At 54.9% G+C, this 16,750-nt stretch overlaps 1 protein-coding gene across 1 annotated transcript in view; it reads right to left on the bottom strand.

The window, feature by feature from the left end:
* KLHL29 (kelch like family member 29) overlaps positions 1 to 16,750 on the bottom strand; it is a 310,448-nt gene that overhangs the window by 142,987 nt on the left and 150,711 nt on the right. The gene's annotated exons all lie outside the window — the stretch shown is intronic.

Below are 16,750 nucleotides of genomic sequence, written 5' to 3' on the forward strand. Positions count from 1 at the left end.
TGGTGAACAAGGCCCTTGACATAGATCTCATTTGATCCTTGGAGTGGCCTGTGACGTGGCAGGGTCGTCCCCATGTTATGGACCAGGGAGTTCATTCAGAGTAAGTGATTCCCTCGAGGTCAGAAAACTAGAAGGTGAGAAAGTGGCCGGGATCTCCAGCCTCCAGACCGCGGCTCCGTATACGACTCAAGTCTGAGAAGGTGTTAAGCCTCCGGGACTTGAGAGTTTTCTTTCATAACCTACAAATCCCTTGCTGGCATCAGAGCCCCCCGTGCTCCCCGGCCTCTGTCAACCAGACAATCTCCCACACAACTTTCCTGAATATCCGAACCTAAGGCCCTCAGTGTTGTCATGGAGACCTAGACGCACCAGATACTCCGAGGGCCTCCTGCATCGTCGGGGATCGTATTTTGCTCAGCACGACGGTGACTTGCCTGGCTGCCTGCCAGCCACCCTCAGTCAGGAAGGATGTAAAGATACAGGAGACGCTGTCTCAGTCGGAGGGGCCTCAGCGAGGCAGAAGCAGAGGCAGATGGGAGAACATAGGCAGTGCCGGGGCACCGATGAGGGTGAGTGTGGGGCCTGCCTGCACATCACATCCCCAGCCCTGCCCCGGCTCAGGCACAAGGGATGTGGTCATCTGTGACTCTTTTCCATTCTCCACCCACTTCCTGTCTGGGGTGTGAGCTCCTGGAGGTCAGGGACAGCTCCTGGATCACTTTCCTATTGCCCCAGTCCAGCCTAGCCTGGGGACTCCGGAATTGTTGGCTAGTAAACGGACCAGTTTATTTTTAAAACTTCTGTTAAGCCTGATCCTAGTCTGGTCTTGGTACATCCAGAACTAGTGGCCAACTTCTAGCGCCACAGAGCCAGAGCCAGGCTCAGCCCAACCTGGGTTGTGGCTGGCGGGGCCCTGGCAGCCACTGTCCCTTCCCTCGGCACTGTCCCCTCTTGCTGGGCACATGACCCCGAGGCCTGGGCTCAGCCTGCAGGCCTACCTGGCGCAGAGCTGGCCGTAGCCTCTTAGCTGGACGGTGGGTTCACTGTTTATTTCATCACTATGCTTCACGGCTTACACAATGCCACAAAAATTGTTTTTTCATCTGTTCGATATTAATATCATAAAAATAAAAATAAATATCCCTTTGATCACCCTCACAAACTTTTCCGAGCCAGGTTCTCGGTAGAGATGTCTACACTTGGCTCTGGTCACCTTCCCTCCTCCAGGTCACACTGCAACCTGCTCCCATGTGGCTCTCGCTCTGGCCACTCCTTGGGGGGTTGTTCTCATCGAGGTCAAGAAGGACCTGCTCGTTCCATTCACTGGGACATTGATGGCCGTGCCTTCCTTGAACCCCCCCTCCACTTGGCGTGGTTGATGTCCTTCTGGAAAGCTCCTCTCTGTGGTTTCTGTGACGTCGTGCTCTCACTTTTTCTCCTCCTCTGCTACTCCTTCTCCGTCTGCATTGCAGGCTCCTCTTTCTCAGCGCTTCCTGGAGGGCCCCTGCTTCCTCCCCTTTGCTCACCCTACACGCTCTCCCTGGATGACCTCATTCAGCTCTCACCTCTTTACTGAGGACTCCCAAGGCCACGCTTCCAGCTCCCTCCCTCTCCTTGCACCATGCCCACTATCCTACTGCCTGAAGGTACCTAAAACTTGTAGTCCCTAAATAAACTCATTGTTCTTTGCCCAAACACGCATTCTCAGGAATTCCCTCTCTCTGAGAAAGCCGCATGTCCCCATGTCCATCCCGTATTTCACAGTGGGGTCTTTGCGTCTGTTGCTCTGGTTATTTTTCAGATCTGCCCCCCTCCATCTGCACATCCATCCCAAATCGTGTCTCCCACATGGATTATCCCAATCGGTCCTCTGCCCCAGCTTCACCCTTCTTGTCCATCCTCCACCAACTGCCCTTATGGCTTTTTTTTTTTTTTTAACATCTTTATTGGAGTATAATTGCTTTACAATGGTGTGTTAGTTTCTGCTGTATAGTTATACATATACATATGTCCCCATATCTCTTGCGTCTCCCTCCCTATCCCACCCCTCTAGGTGGTCACAGAGCACCGAGCTGATCTCCCTGTGCTATGTGGCTTCTTCCCACTAGCTATCTATTTTACGTTTGGTAGTGTATATATGTCCATGCCTCTCTCTCACTTTGTCCCAGCTTCCCCTTGCCCTTATGGCTTTTTAAAGCACAGGTCTGATCACCATCCTCTCCTCTCCTGCTTTAAACCCTATCCTTCAGAATACAATCCAGACTCCTCGGGGTGGCCCAGAGGACACTTGAGCATCTGGGATGGCTCAGTTTTCTAGCATCACTGTTCACTCTTCCCACCCCAGAGACGATGCCCGGCCATTCCAAACGCTGTACAGTTTCTGAGGGCGTCACACCCTCTCTCACCTCGGGGACAAGTCCCCCCGGCTCCTCTGCCAGAACTGGCTTCCCCCTCCCCCTGGCTAAGTTCCGTGTGTCAGTTATGACACAACTCAGGCACTGACTCTTCTCAGAGGTTGCATTGACCCAGGTCAGGTGAGAGGCGCTGCTCTGTCCCCCTGAACGTCTGTACCCACTATCATCCCAGCACTCGTGGACGGCTGGCGTACGTTTACTCCCTTGAGAGTAAACTCCAGGCTTATTGTCTCTGTAATCTTAGCACCTAGCAGACTCTAGCGTAGAAGGGTGTTCACGTAATGTTTGCTGAATGAACAAACACATGTTTATTCCTTCTTAATTGCTCAATGTTTCAGGAAGGGAGAAATACATTTGTGTAAAGGGAGAACCTCAGACACAAACACCTTGAGTCTTCCAGCTGGAAATTCTGTGTAGGCACTGGAGTTAGCAAATGTCCTACCTTTCTAGGAAATCAGAACTGAAGTCTCTAAAGACAGCTCTGAAAGGAGAATCTATGTGTCCAGGGTCAGCTGGACTGCAGAGCTTAGACTCTGGTCTCCTGAGATTCACCTGCCTAGGCAGGGCTCTGGTTAATTACCAGTCCCCCCAGGGGCGACTGCTTCCCTAGGTTGGATCCTAAGTGGGGCTGAGATGATGCTCAGAGTTCAAAGCACTGTGTCCTCTTTCTGCTCACCCAGAAGACCCATCCAGCCTCCCTTGTAGTTAGGTTGGATCATGCATCTGAATTCAGGCAGACAGAATAAGTGGGGAGGGGCCCTTTATAAACATCCTGCATGATCCTGTGGTTCTCTCTGCTTGCCTTGGCGACCTCAGAGGCCACATCTCCCGGCTGGTGCAGCGATCTGACGGGAGAGGGTTGTTCCCTCAGCGCGGGACTTGGCATGATTGGGACATAAATCTTCATCGTGTTAAGGCACTGAGATTGGCAGTTTGTTACCTAAAAGTCTAGTCTAGCCTGGCTGATACACGAAATCAGCCCCTACATTCCTACAAAACAACACAACCTCACATATTGTCAAGGAACCATCTGCTTCCAGCTGGTGGGAATGGAGATGAGGAGGGCTGGCATTCAGGTGGCCCCTGAGACGTGCCCAGAGGTGGCAGAGTGTGCTTGGCTCCAAGGACACCACCGATGGCGGTCATACCTCGCAGCTCGCTGCCTTGGGCTGGGCCGCCCGCTGGACCACACTGTGGTTCCCTCTTCCTCACAGCCCCGGTGCGTGGCGGGAAAGTTGGCCCAGCAGCTGCACCTCCGGGGGTCCCCACCCCGCTGCTCATCCCTTCAAGTCTCCTGAAAACGCCTGAGAGGAGATGGAAACTCAGGCAGCTGGAGGCCACACAATCTGGTCTCAGCCTCATGAAGTATATCCAAAAAAAAGGTCAACTATTTGCAGGTTTGGGTTCAACTTCATTCCTCAGTTTAACTTCCCGTTTCAAACGGAACGAAAGGAGAGTGCTGCCTGGTGTACCCTGGTGAGATGGCAGAGTGCCAGCAACAGAGGTGGCCATGTCAGTACTTCCTGCTGGGCTGTGGCCCCTGTGCCCACACGTGCAGCCCGGGCGGTGGGGGGAGAGGCGTCACTGGGGCGGGAGGAGGCCCCCAGCGCACGAGGCATCTCAGACGAGACTGGTCGAGCAGTTACAGACAGAACATGTAGAAATGCTTCCTTGTCACGGCGCGCACCTGGTAGGCGGCCTACGAACTGGCAGAGCCTGGCTCGGGGGCCGGCACCGAGAGAGGAGGGAGCCGGGCCGCAGCCATGCCCGAGCGTGTGGGGCTGTTTACCAGGAGCCAGGGCTCGCACCTGGGTGGGGTTAGTGTGTGGCCAGCACCTTTTCAATCCATGCACATGTGTGAAGAAAGAGCTCTAGGGTCTAGAAAATTCTATATTCGTGGGTGGAGCCAGGTCAGGCCGAGGTCCAGGGTACAGATGTTTCGGGGCAGGTCCGGGGTTAAATCTGAAAAGTCGCCCAGAGGTGGGAGTTTTGCGTGTGAGACTTGGCTCTTGCCTCTGGGATCCTGAGCGGCAGAACTGTTTCTCTACCACGAGTGCTGTCCTCTGCACCGTCCCAGGGATGTTGGGCTGACAGAGAGGAGGGGACACCCCTGGGGTGGGGGGAACCCCATTTTCCCTTGCCTGAAGCCACATGCCTCCCAGTTCCTAAAAGGCACGCACCTCCACCATCTCACTTGGTGGCCCCCTGTGCAGACACCTGGGTTTCCACTTTTCAGAGCCCGACCCGGATCCAGAGAGGCTGAGCCTGGGCCCAGTGCACCGCTCGGGAAGCCGGTCCCAGCCCCCGGTTCCCAGTCCCTTCTCTCTGTACACACCTCTCTTCCCCCCGGGGAGAGGGAGGGGAGCAGAGGCCCTGCCTACAGAATCACAGCAAATGTGAAGAACGGGGTGAACGTCACTCTGAGATGCTCCTGATGGGCCAAAGTGCTGCTGTGAATGCACAACCAATGTTCCTGCACCACCTGTCCCCCACCCCCCGCCCTGCCCCCGTCTCCCCGTTCAGAGCCTCAACACAAACGGGCATGCCCTGAGCCTAAGGACAGAGTCTCCCCAGCACCCCAGAAATGCAGCAGGGCCACACAGACCAGCTCCAGGGAGAATCACGACCGGCAAGCCCAACTACCTCAAAGCTGAGATGACCCCTTGGAAGCGTTATAGAAGCCACCCTGGTGTGCCTGGTGGCATCTCTGTGCCCCGTGAGGAAGGCCTTTTTTGTCCAGGGCTCCTTTCCAGGAGAGAGTGGAGGGTCTGTTCTTGCCGCCTCCAACCCTGCGGGATGATGTACCAGCTCCCGTGATGGCTCACCTGCTCACCAGAAAGGGTGTGTGCTCCCCTGGGAGGGGCCTTGGCCTGGGACCTCCACACACAAGCTCCACACTTGGGCTTCCCTTCCATCCGGAGTGAATGGAAGTTGGAAGTCGGCTTCCCTGCCTACTGGGCACTGGGGACAATTCCTCAATGTGGCCAGCACCACTAGAGCACCAGGTGTGTAGGGACACAGGAGGGACCACCCGGTCCCCAGGCTCTTTCGATTCCCTTGGAGGAGTCGGCCGGGTTGCTAACTGGGATGAAAACCAAATGACAAAACTGCCCCAGCCCCTGACTTCCAGCTCTTACCCCAAACCTCTGCCCACTGCCTGTCCCTGGAACCCTTATCTCCTGCCTCTCTCCTTCTCCGTGCTCCTGATGCCCAGATAGAAAGCATGTCCGGGGCCTCCACTCTGCACCCATCCTCCCTTGTCTTAGTAATTCCACCTGTCTGGAATTTGATCCAAAGTTTTAGGTGTTGTTTATTTTATTTTTACATTTTCTATGCTGTGGTTAGGTTACCTCTATAATGATAGAAAAGTTAATGTCTCTACTTCGGAATTGTATAAGAAATAGTCTGGTACCATGGAGCCTACCCTGTGCGTCCTTCCCCGCGGGGAAATATGGGCTCCACCCCAGTCGGTGCCTAGTTTAAGGTCCAGTTCAGACTTTGGAAAACATGCATAGAGTTGAACCCTTCCATGCTCAACGCTCCTGTCCGACCCCGAGAGCTGGGCAGGCCCCTGGTGTTCGGCACCTCTCTGGCCCTGTGCACAGGCTGGCCATCGAGCTGTTGCGTTCCGAGGCCTCTCTGCAAAGGGGCCCACACTCCTTGTTCTGTTCGGGGAAGCCATACCTAACTACCTGCCTGAGTCCAAGTGCTGGGCCTGGCCCCTCTGCTCTGTCGGCTCAGCCCTCAGTGACCACTCCAGGACTCAACCCGGGGCCCCTGGGCAGTGGAAAGAGAGCCGGGTGGAGAGTCAAGAGGGTTACGTTTGACCCCCAGCACCACCCCGTACTAGCCCCAGGAACTCGGGGGCTGCAGGTTATTCATCTGGAAAGCGGGGATGGACAGCTCTACCCGCCCCCAGGGCCTCTGTGAGGACCACACTGTAAATCCTGTGAGCCCTCTGCACCTGGGGAAAAGCCCCAGCGCTGGGTAACGAGCAGAGCCGAGTTACAGGGCAGAAAAGGACAGGCCTGCGACTCCAAAGCCAAAGCAACCTGGCAAGTTTCTGGGATGAGGACAAAGGAGGCTGTGAACTACGAAGCTGTGTGGGTCTGTGTCTCACAGACTCCCTGAGACCCCCTGTGCTGGGGGGACAGCCAGGACCTCGCAGGGTGCTCTGTCACCCGGGGCCACTGGGAGACAACACACTGGGCTGGAAGGAAGGTCATCCTCAGCTGAACATCTGTGACCTAGGGGATCTCCTACTGCAAACCCTACAGCCTACCCTGACGGATGGACTTCTGCCTGAAGCTCAGGGGTGCCATGATGGATGCCAAGTCCAGGGCCCGAGGATGGCCTGGAGGAGGGCAACAGCAGACACCAGGCTCAGCCCTGCTGCCCGGGCTGTAACTCTGTAATTCAGTCTCATGTACACTTGCTGGATACCAGGTCAGCATCCTGCCCCACAGACTTGCCTCTACATGAATAATGCATGAATAAATAATTAAGTACTGTGACTGTCACAGTCCTTTCCTTTGCATTGTCCGTGTGGGGCTGGGGCCCAGGGGCCACGGTCCAGGAGCCCACGACACTCCTGAGGCCCTGTGCTCGAGGACCAGCACACTGTGCAGCCTTGAACTCGCTGCAGGATGCGCTCCGTTCCCCCCACTATTGACATGCCCCGTGTGCACATGCTGTACCGGGGATCACAGGTGACCGATGACCCTTCCCTCCTTCCTATCGTTAAGGCACGCGGAGGAGTGGGCGCTGGCTGTAAGGACATGAAGGCGTGATTAATCCACAGGCCAGTGGGGAGCCCGCACTGCCTCCGGACAGGAGGCTGAGGGATGAGCCATGGCCCGTCCGGCCCCGTAGGAAAACGTGTGATTGCCTCATCTGGGGGAGACACTGCCCAGTTGGCTGGAACAGTTGGTGCCCATCTCTCTTATTTTCGTTTCCCTCTCTGCATCTTTTAGCCTTTCTTCTGGAGCAAAATAAGCAACAGCAGCCGGAACACCGTCTTGGCAAATGCAATACAAAGGAATTCTGCAGGTGCTTCTGGAGAAGCCGGCTTGGCCCTGACTTGGCATAGATGACAGCAGGAGCTGGGGGCACCCCTCGGACATGCCTCCTGGCTTCCTGGGGCTGCCTCGGCTCCCACCGACCCCCGTCCCCACCGAGACCCCACTGACTTAGACGACTTGATTCTGGCTGAGGCTCGGGGGTGGGCCTGCCCCAGCCCCTCCTGTAGAAGGCGTCCTCTGAGCAGCCCTTTCTTCTCTGAGCTCCACAGGCAGGCCACGACCCAGCGATGGGCTAGCACGTTCCACCGCCCAAGTGAGTGCCACTCCTCAAGGGTGTGCTCCCTGAAGACTGGACCCCCCTCTGTTTTCTCCATGGAGCTGATCGGGCACTGGCTGGGCACCCGGGCACGGGACACAGGAAATGCTCCCAGATCAAAGTGGCAAGCCCTTTCCAGCTCAGAACACACTCTGAGGCAAGAGAGGCACCAGGGTGAAAAAAGCAAGGAGGCTACCCTCTCAGGTCTGGCCCTGAAAGCGCGGGCTCCTTACAGATTTCCTCACCCGTCTCATCCAGTCCAGTTCCCGCTCCTGGGGGGAGGTATTCCTCAGCGGGGAGCAGGTGCTCAGCACCTCCAAGTGGATATAAAATGTTCGGGTAGTGGGGGCCACGTGTAGGTGCCAGACTGGACCCAGGGCCCTGTTCCAAATCCTTTGGACCAGCTCAGAAGCCAGGGAAGCTCTGGAACAGTCACAGGCTGACACCAGCCTCTTCCTGTTCTCAGCCAGAAGAGCGACCTAGGTGTGGTTTTATTGTTAGCGCCTTTCCTTAAATACCAAGGCCCCAGTGAGCTGAACACAGCCACTGCTGTCGTATTTCACCCCTGCTCTGAAAGGGCCTTTCCCTTCCACCTGTTTTGGGCATCCAGGAGGGACTACTGTCCTCCTGTGAATACCACCCGCCCCTGCCCCCCGCCCAGCCATCACTGGTCACTCACTCAGCAGGGTAAGTGTGACACCTTCCCAGTCCAGGTGTCAGGCTGCGGTGGCTCATCCCAGCCCCGCTGCTTAGCTGCTGGCAGGTTCCACCAAGACCTGCTGCAGCTCCAGGGTCTGGACCCAACCAAGCAGCTTCTACCAGGCCCTCCAGGCTGGGGGGAGAAGGGAGTCAGGGATGCGATAGCTCAGATTAGAAACCAGAGCAGTGACACCTGACCTCCGCTTCCCTTCCCCAGGCGGCATCAATCTCTGTTACAGAGGGCTTGAGGGTGTCATCTTTACCTTTAAAGGAAGACAGGGAACTGCTTTCTCCACCACCAGCTAAACCTGCGTGTATTTCCTAGGTCTTGGCTCATCCAAAGCTTTGGGGGAGACACAGCCCAGCAGACCCCAGACCAGTGAATGGACTGGCTCAGGGGAGGGCAGGGAGGGAGCCCCTCCGTTAAAGGTCCAGTGGTGGTCATGGCAACAACAGCATGACCTTGTAGGGCCACAGTGCTTACCCTTCGCAAGGGTCTTCAAAAGCACCACATCATTTCCTTCTCACAACGTCCCAATGGTGTAGGCAGGGATGCGTTGACACTGGCTTTTGTAAGTGGGGGAGATGAAGAGGAGAGGATGAAGATCAGGGCCTGGATAGTGGCCTCAGCACCCCTGACCCAGTGCAGTCTGTGGACCTGCAGCGCTGGCACCACCTGGGGGCTTGTTAGACTGCAGAATCCCAGGCCCAGCCTCAGCACTACTGAGCTGAAATCTGCGGTTTTCACAAGATCCTCCAGGAGGACCTGAATGCAGGTAGAGCCTGAGACACACCAGCCTAAGATCCGCCCATTAGCAGGACCAGAGTCGGCCCTAGGACCCCGGCGCTCTGATGCTCCTACAGTGCTCGCCACTGCACTGTGGTCCTTGGAAGGCCCTGGCGGGCAGAGGTATTCTGGAGAAAATCCACATTCCATAATTACAGGGCTTAATACATGACCTAAAAAGACACATGTCTCAAAATGCTTTTCTGATGATAGGTTTCCAGAAAAATGCCACCAATTCCTTTTCTGGGCCCAATTTCTAACGCAAAAAGCAATCTCCCTGCCTCGGAAAGGTGGTATCCAGTGCCTGTATTAGAGGAACAATATTAAAAGAACAAGCCTCCCACTTCTGTCCCTTCCCGTGTGCACCTTTACTTTGAGACATTCTGGCTGTGGGTTTTGATGCAGTAATTTTTTTTTTCAAAAAGGCACACAGGATTCAGAGCCTTTTCTCATGGGACAGATTGACTAGGCATTTGTGCTATCGCTACTGGTGTAAATCCTTATAATGGTGATAATGAAAAATAAAAAAGATATTGGAAATGACAGTTGGCCGCATAATACCAGCATAAACTGAGGGAAGAAGGGAGGTGTGTATAAATTAGGGGCTCGTAAACACCGGGATCGATGAGGCAGCTATGGCGGGCGGGTATGGTTTGACGGCATAGAGGACAACTACCCAGAGTCATCATGACGAGGAACCATCTTTGCTCCTCTGACTCCCTGTTCTTGGTGGCTTCACAGAGTATGGAAACACCAGAGCCTGGAGCCTGCTTTCCCCCGGTCCTGCAAACACGCGATTGCAGAATTGGGAGCTAGACTTTGCAGTTACTTCCCTTCTCTAAGCAGGCCTCCCGCTCTCTCACAGGCTGCCTCTGGCACGCCTGATTATTCCGAATCTTGCAGAATTGACTAATTCAACAAGATGTCTCTTCACAGCAAATGGTGTTCATCAGTGACCCAAGCTGATGGATGAATCCTACTCGGTGCCTGGAGCCAGACCTAGCAGCAAGAGTTGCGAAGAAGAAAGACTAATACTCGCTCTCTATTTGGCTGCCAAAAATGCTCTTGCAATTTGCTCTCTTCTAGACAAGGGTCTATTCAAAAGTCTATTTGGAAACATTAGGGAACGGCCGTCACATGGCTGGCAGATCATACTGCCTGTGACAGGATATTATCATCCTTGGGAGAGACTCGGCTGCTTTTTTAGTTCACTGAGTAAGTAGTGTCTGGGCTGATGGCTGCAGAATTGCCCCAAGGGCTGGGGACATTAAAATCCCTGTCCAGAGTGAATGCAGAAACAACCACCACTTCAGCAGCAAGATTTGTAGCACCTTCACCGGCGCTGGCGTGAGCACGCTGCCCTCTCTTCTCCATCTCTGGGGGCTCCTGCTTACCCAGAACCCCTTCCTGGGAAATTAAGAGGTAGCCTGCTTCCTCTTCCGGGGCTCCACGTGCACGGGTCAGGACTCTGCCCCCTTTTCCCTCCCAAGCAGCCGCTTGGGCATGCTCTTGATTAATACATGTTCTGCCCTTTCCTTGTCAAGTCGTATCAAATTTACTGACCACCTCTTGCCTTCATTATGCCTGGCTCTGGGCAAGATCCTGAAAGCAGGCAGGGGTGGGGCAAGGTTCTGGCTTCCGTGCAAAGTAGCCCTGTCAAGAGGAGAGCACACAGTAAGGACGCAGAAAAGCATGAGCGCCCGTGGGCTCGGGGGAGGGAGTGGCTGGTCTGGGCTGCAGCCCAGGGAAGCTCAGCTTCCTGGGGCTTCATTCATCTCAGAGAACAGACTGTATTTGAGCTAGGACAGTGTGAGGGTGAGCATGTGGGAGAGGAAATAAATGCCAAGGATGGAAGTCTCAGCTTTGCCCGCCGTGCATCCGGCCCACTGAGCTCATCCCAGACGTGGGCTATAACACCCTCTCCCCGAGAGAGAGGTCCCTAAAAAGCCTTTGCTTCGGCTTTGGGAGCTGAGGGCCCACACTGTTCACTGGGGCTTCCTCCATGATCAACAGGGGAGGGGAGGAGTGTTTGGGGCCACTTGGGAGAGACTTTTGTCCCCTGCTTCGGCCACTCTCCTGCTCACCTCTCTCTCAAGGGCCCGGCTTATCTCAGACCTCAGAGCCTCCTCTACCTTCATTTTGGGAGCTGCTGCCCTGTCTTGTTGTACTTGCTTCAGCTTTTCACTGTCTTTATTCTATGTCTGTATTTTTAATTAAATTAAATTAGAAACAAACAAACAAAAAACCCCAAACAGCTACCCAGACCAGAGGGCAGCCTGTTTCGAGGTCGTGTGTTTTATCACCACCCAAGCATGCAAACGAGGCAGCCTCTGTTGACAAGTTCACATCTCCAGTGCAGAGCTGGCTGTTTGAACAGCTTGTGTGCAGTAATTGAGACATAGATTTTTGTTGCTTTTCTGTTTATTTTTAGATTAACCAAGCAGGGACACTTGGCTTCTAGGCTGCCACTTCCACCCTGTCGGGCACCCTGGGACTGCTGGCCCCATGCCCACCAGCAGCAAGGACCACCATGTTCCCTCTGGGTTCCCCCTGCCCTGGGTTTGTTCTGCTTCTGACTCTGTGTTTGACCTTCACCGTGACCCTCAGGGCTCAAGGCAGGGAAGCTGATGAATGCAGGCTGACCGCTGGCTGTTCCCTAACCCCCAAGTCCCCGAAGACCGTATCCCTACAGTGCTGGACTCTCACAGCCTCTCTGTGGTCAGAAACCCCCTTGGACGACAGTGTTACCCGAGGCACAGAGCGTTAGGGCAGAGATGGAACTGGGATCCAGACCTGCCGCTCCCAGGGCAAGGGGGCTCCAATGAAGGAAAGGCCACAGGGCTCAGAGAAGATTCTCCCAGTGTTAGTTTTCTATTTGGGCCACTTAAAAAATTTATGTTTGCATTCACCTGGATAAGTGAGTTAGGCTACGATGATGAACAGCCAATCTCAGTGGTTTAACTCCAACTGTGTACTTTTCACTCATGCTACCCGTTCACCACTGGTCACCTGGGGTCATCCTTCTTCAGGACCCAGGCTGAGAGTGCGCCCCTCACCTGGGCTCTGCTGGCCACGGTGGCAGAGGAAAAGAGGGTTTGGGGAATCACACACACTGGCTCTTAAAGCTGTCCCTTGAAAGGGACATGCGTCCCTCCTGCTCTCATGTCATTGGCCAAAGCAAGCCACGTGGTCATGTCTAACTTCAAGCAGGTGGAGGAGTGCAACCCTACCATCTGCCCAGAAGAAGAAACAGTTATGGGGAAAAGACAGAGATGAAAGGGTGTGCGTGTGTGTGTGTGTGTGTGTGTGTGTGTGTGTGTGTAGAGTGCCCATCCTGGGCTAAGTTCTCCTCCTCTGAACCCTACAGCATCCCTGAATCCCTCTATCTCACCAGGAGCCACATTCGCTTGACACGCTACGATTTTCTTTTCTTTTTTTTGCGGTATGCGGGCCTCTCACTGCTGTGGCCTCTCCCGCTGCGGAGCACAGGCTCCGGACGCGCAGGCTCAGTGGCCACGGCTCACGGGCCTAGCCACTCCATGGCATGTGGGATCCTCCCGGACCGGGGCACGAACCCGTGTCCCCTGCATCGGCAGGCGGACTCTCAACCACTGCGCCACCAGGGAAGCCCGACATGCTACGATTTTTGTCTTCTCATCCCACAAGGCTGGCAGCTCCCTGAGCGCAGAGCCTGTGTCCTCATCTCACTGTCCCAGTGCCCCCCACCCCAGGCTGGGCATAACGGAGGGGCTCACTGATGTTTACTGGGCTGAACTGTCCCCAGGGCTGCAGCATGAGCAAAAAGGACAAGACATGTACAAGGGTCCTGAGACCACTTTCTTCTCCCAGTGGTGTATCTCCACCTCTGCATGGCTTGAGGCCTTATTCTGTGCCACCTCTTCCCAGAAGCCTTCCTGGACCATTCAGGCAGCAGGGATAGCTGCTCCAGGTCTCCCCCCAACCCACCCCTGTACTCAGCACTGCTCTTTTTATTACAGATCCTGTGAAATGATAATCGTGTAACGGGCTTATTAAACAGGTTGAACTCAGTGGGATATCAATCAGTAGCAAACAGATTTCTTTTTCTCCTACTACTTCCCTTCAAATCTACCCTGTTGGACCCAAACTGCTTTTTTTGTTGGTCACTTTTGGGTGCTACTTCTATTGTTATTACTGTTGCTGCTGCTACTTCTACTACTGAGAGCTGATGCTTCCTGAGCATTTACTGTGTGCCTGGCATCGTACTGAGGGCTGTCCACGCATCAGCCTTTCTAGTCCTCAGAACAAACCTATGAGGGGGGTGCTTAGAATGTTTAACTGAAGCATGGAGGGGTTCAAGTAGCCTATGTGGTCACACACCTAGTCATTGGCAAGGTCAACTCTAAAAACAGTCTCATCCTCAGCTTCTCCTTAGCTAAGTCCAATCTTTTATCAGAACTCTGATCTCATAGCCAGTTCAAAGTCTCTCCCCTTGGCCCAGCCCCCGATGACCCAGGCTCAGCATCCTGTAATGGGGGTGGGGTGGGTGGGATGTGACACTCTCCGGGTGCTGCCTCTTTGTCACTCACTAACAGCTGCTTCTGGCTTCCCCAGAGTGCCCAGGAGGGAGGCTGAGAGGACAGAGGCAACGTGTGACCAGAGCACTGCAAGCCTGCAGAGATGGCCTCTGGATGGCGGAGACCCAGTGGGCACTGTTGTGAGTTCTTTTGCTGGAGCTGCCCGGATGGGCTGGCTGTGTTCAGTGTGCTCCCTGAAGGGCTCTGACAGCTCACCCCCTGCTGGGTGGGCTCTCCCAAGACAGCTCAAATCTGACTTCCTTGTGCATTGGCTACTCTGGAAACATGACCGGGACGTTACCTTGACCGGCCACCTCTGGACTTGCAGAGTCAGGCACAGTGCTGGTGTCTGGTTACATCCTCCCAAATGCTCCAGTCTCAGGGCAGCACCAGGTCCCGCGGAGGAAAGGCTTGGGTTGATGGCTGGGGGTGGGGTGGGGGGTACGTCCCCAGGAGGGGAGGGAAAAGCCTCAGCACCCTTCCCTAGGATAACGCTCTTCTCAGGAAGTATATTTCCTGTAGTCGTCACAAGCTTTTTTTTTTAATTTTGGGGCTGGGGGAGGTTGGAGGCGTCCTGGGGCTACGTAGCTCCACTTTTAACGTGGGGTTCCTGAGCACGTTTCACACTCAACCTTGTGCCTCATCTGAGACTCCAGGACAACAGGAATGGTCACATCAAACGGCCTGCAAGAGCTGACTCAGTCCTCCTCCAGCTCAGTTCTGGTCTCCACAAGGAAGCCTTCCTGACAACGCCAGGTTACGCTGCTGCTTTACACTTTGGCCCCGCTCTCTGCCGCCCTTGTTCTGCAGGGTCCCATGTGCCTGGTCACGTGCTAAGCTCTGAAAACACTCAGCATCGGGCACTCCCCATCGGCTGCCCGGGTGGAAGCCCTACTTACACCCATCCTACTTTACCCCCAGTCACATTTGTGCAGAGCCCAGCTCTACGGGGGCTCAGTCCCAGGGTCTACTGAGGGCAAAGGAGTGGGCATCCCGAGGACAAATGGGGATGACAGGGTCCGGGCCACTGAACGGGTGCTGCAGAGCTCAGCTGTCTGTGGGCCAGATCTCAGCTGCAGAGGCCCCTGGAGAGGGAGTGAGATGATCATCTGTTCCCGGCTCCGCCCAGCCCAGTCTGCAGGCACAAGCGGTCCATTAACAGAGGGCTGGCCTGTAGCGGCACCAGAGCAAGGCTGATACCCCACTGTCTGGGGTTCAACAAAGAATGCTGCAGAGGTCTGGGCTTGGATGGGGAGGAAGTTGGGGGGGTCCCTGCCTGAGGCTGGGGGGACTCTGGTGTCAGATACCAGCCTGGCACCACCAGGATGGACTTCTGCGGCCAGAATAAAAGGAGCTCAGTATAGCTCAAGCCAGAGAAAAGGCCTGACCTGGCACGCACTCCCTGGCTGCCCAGAAAATGACCTGTCCCCAGGAGCAGCGCGCTCACCCCACAGCCTCCAGGGCTGCCCACCCACGGGAAGTACCTGGTGACTCTCACCGTGAAGCAGAGACACAGGTGCCAACACCCCCTGTGCCTGCATGGGCATCACTTTCTACACCCCTGAGCCTTTGCTGGCCTCAGCCTCCTGATCAGGGGACCCCCTCTGTTGTGCTGACCCTTCCTCACCCAGCTGCAAGGAGACAGCGGGGAGGAGAGGCATGGAGCCTTTATCGAGCACCTGCAGCATGCCTTCACTCTTCAAGCCACGTGAGTGAGTCCTAGCCCTGCGTCTGTTTTACAGAGGGGGAACCATCTCCGAGATCAGGTGGCTTGTTCAGGGCCACAAACGGAGGAAGTGGTGGTGCCACGAGGAGAGCGCTTGTATTTGTGCTCTTTCCACATCCCCTCCGGGCCTCACTTCTGGACTCAAGCTTCCTGCCAGCCTGGCCCTGCAGATCCTTTGCCTCCAACTCACAATGCTTCTTATATGTTGATGGCTTTGAGTTACCTCCTGACCCCATCACTTCTCCCCATCTCCATCCTGGCCACCCTGGTCTGAGCTGCCATCGTCTCTCACCTGGGTTTCTGCCAGAGCCTCTCAGCTCAGCTGCCTCCTTCATCTCCTACCCTCACTCAGCGTATTCTCCACACAGCAGCTTGAGTGATCCTGATAAAACCCGAGTCAGACCATCTTTCTCTTCTGCTCAAGTCCCTGCAACGGCCTGCATCTCACCCTGAGAAAAAGCCAAACCCTTACAAGGTCTGTGAAACCTGGGGCCCACTTCCCTCTCTTACTTTATCTCCCCCACCCCAGCTACCGACAGCTCTGCTCTAGCACGCTGGCCTCCTTGCTGCTCTTCCAGCACCTTAGGCCCCTCCTACCCCAGGATCTTTGCACATGCTACTCCTCCTCCACCTGCCCCACTCTTCCCCAGTTAGCCCCAGGGCTAGGGCTCTGCTTTCCTTTAGGTCTCTTCTCAAATGTTACCTTCTCAGTGAGACTTTCTCTAACCAGCTTATTTTAAAATGCCAAGTTCTTTTCCTGTTTCATTTTTTGGTAGCTCTTATTGCCTTCTTTTAGACTACATAATTTACTTAGATTTCTCTGTCTCCTTCACACTGGAATGTAAGTTCTGTAAAGACAGTGCTTACAGATATTGATTCATTTAATCCACATAACAATCAGCTATTACGATGGCCATCTCCCTTTTCCAGATGAGGAAGTAGGGGCACAGACAGGCCAAGCACCTTGCCCAAGGTCACCCAGCTAGGAAGTGGCAGAGCCAGGATTCAAACCCAGGCAGTGTGGCTCTCAGCCACCATGCCCTCCCACCACCAGTTCTATTCACTGCTGGATCATGGCTCAGACTGCCTGGGCCCTTGCAGGCACTCAGTAAAGAATGAATGAATGAGTGAATGAATGAGTGAATGCTGCAATTCCATGTCAGCATGGCTCCCATAGGTAGAGACATCCCGGATGGGGGACTTCCATTGTCCCCTCCTATGCTTCCCCACC

Source organism: Delphinus delphis, chromosome 12 (assembly GCF_949987515.2).
Source record: "Delphinus delphis chromosome 12, mDelDel1.2, whole genome shotgun sequence".
In the NCBI taxonomy this organism is placed as follows: domain Eukaryota; kingdom Metazoa; phylum Chordata; class Mammalia; order Artiodactyla; family Delphinidae; genus Delphinus; species Delphinus delphis.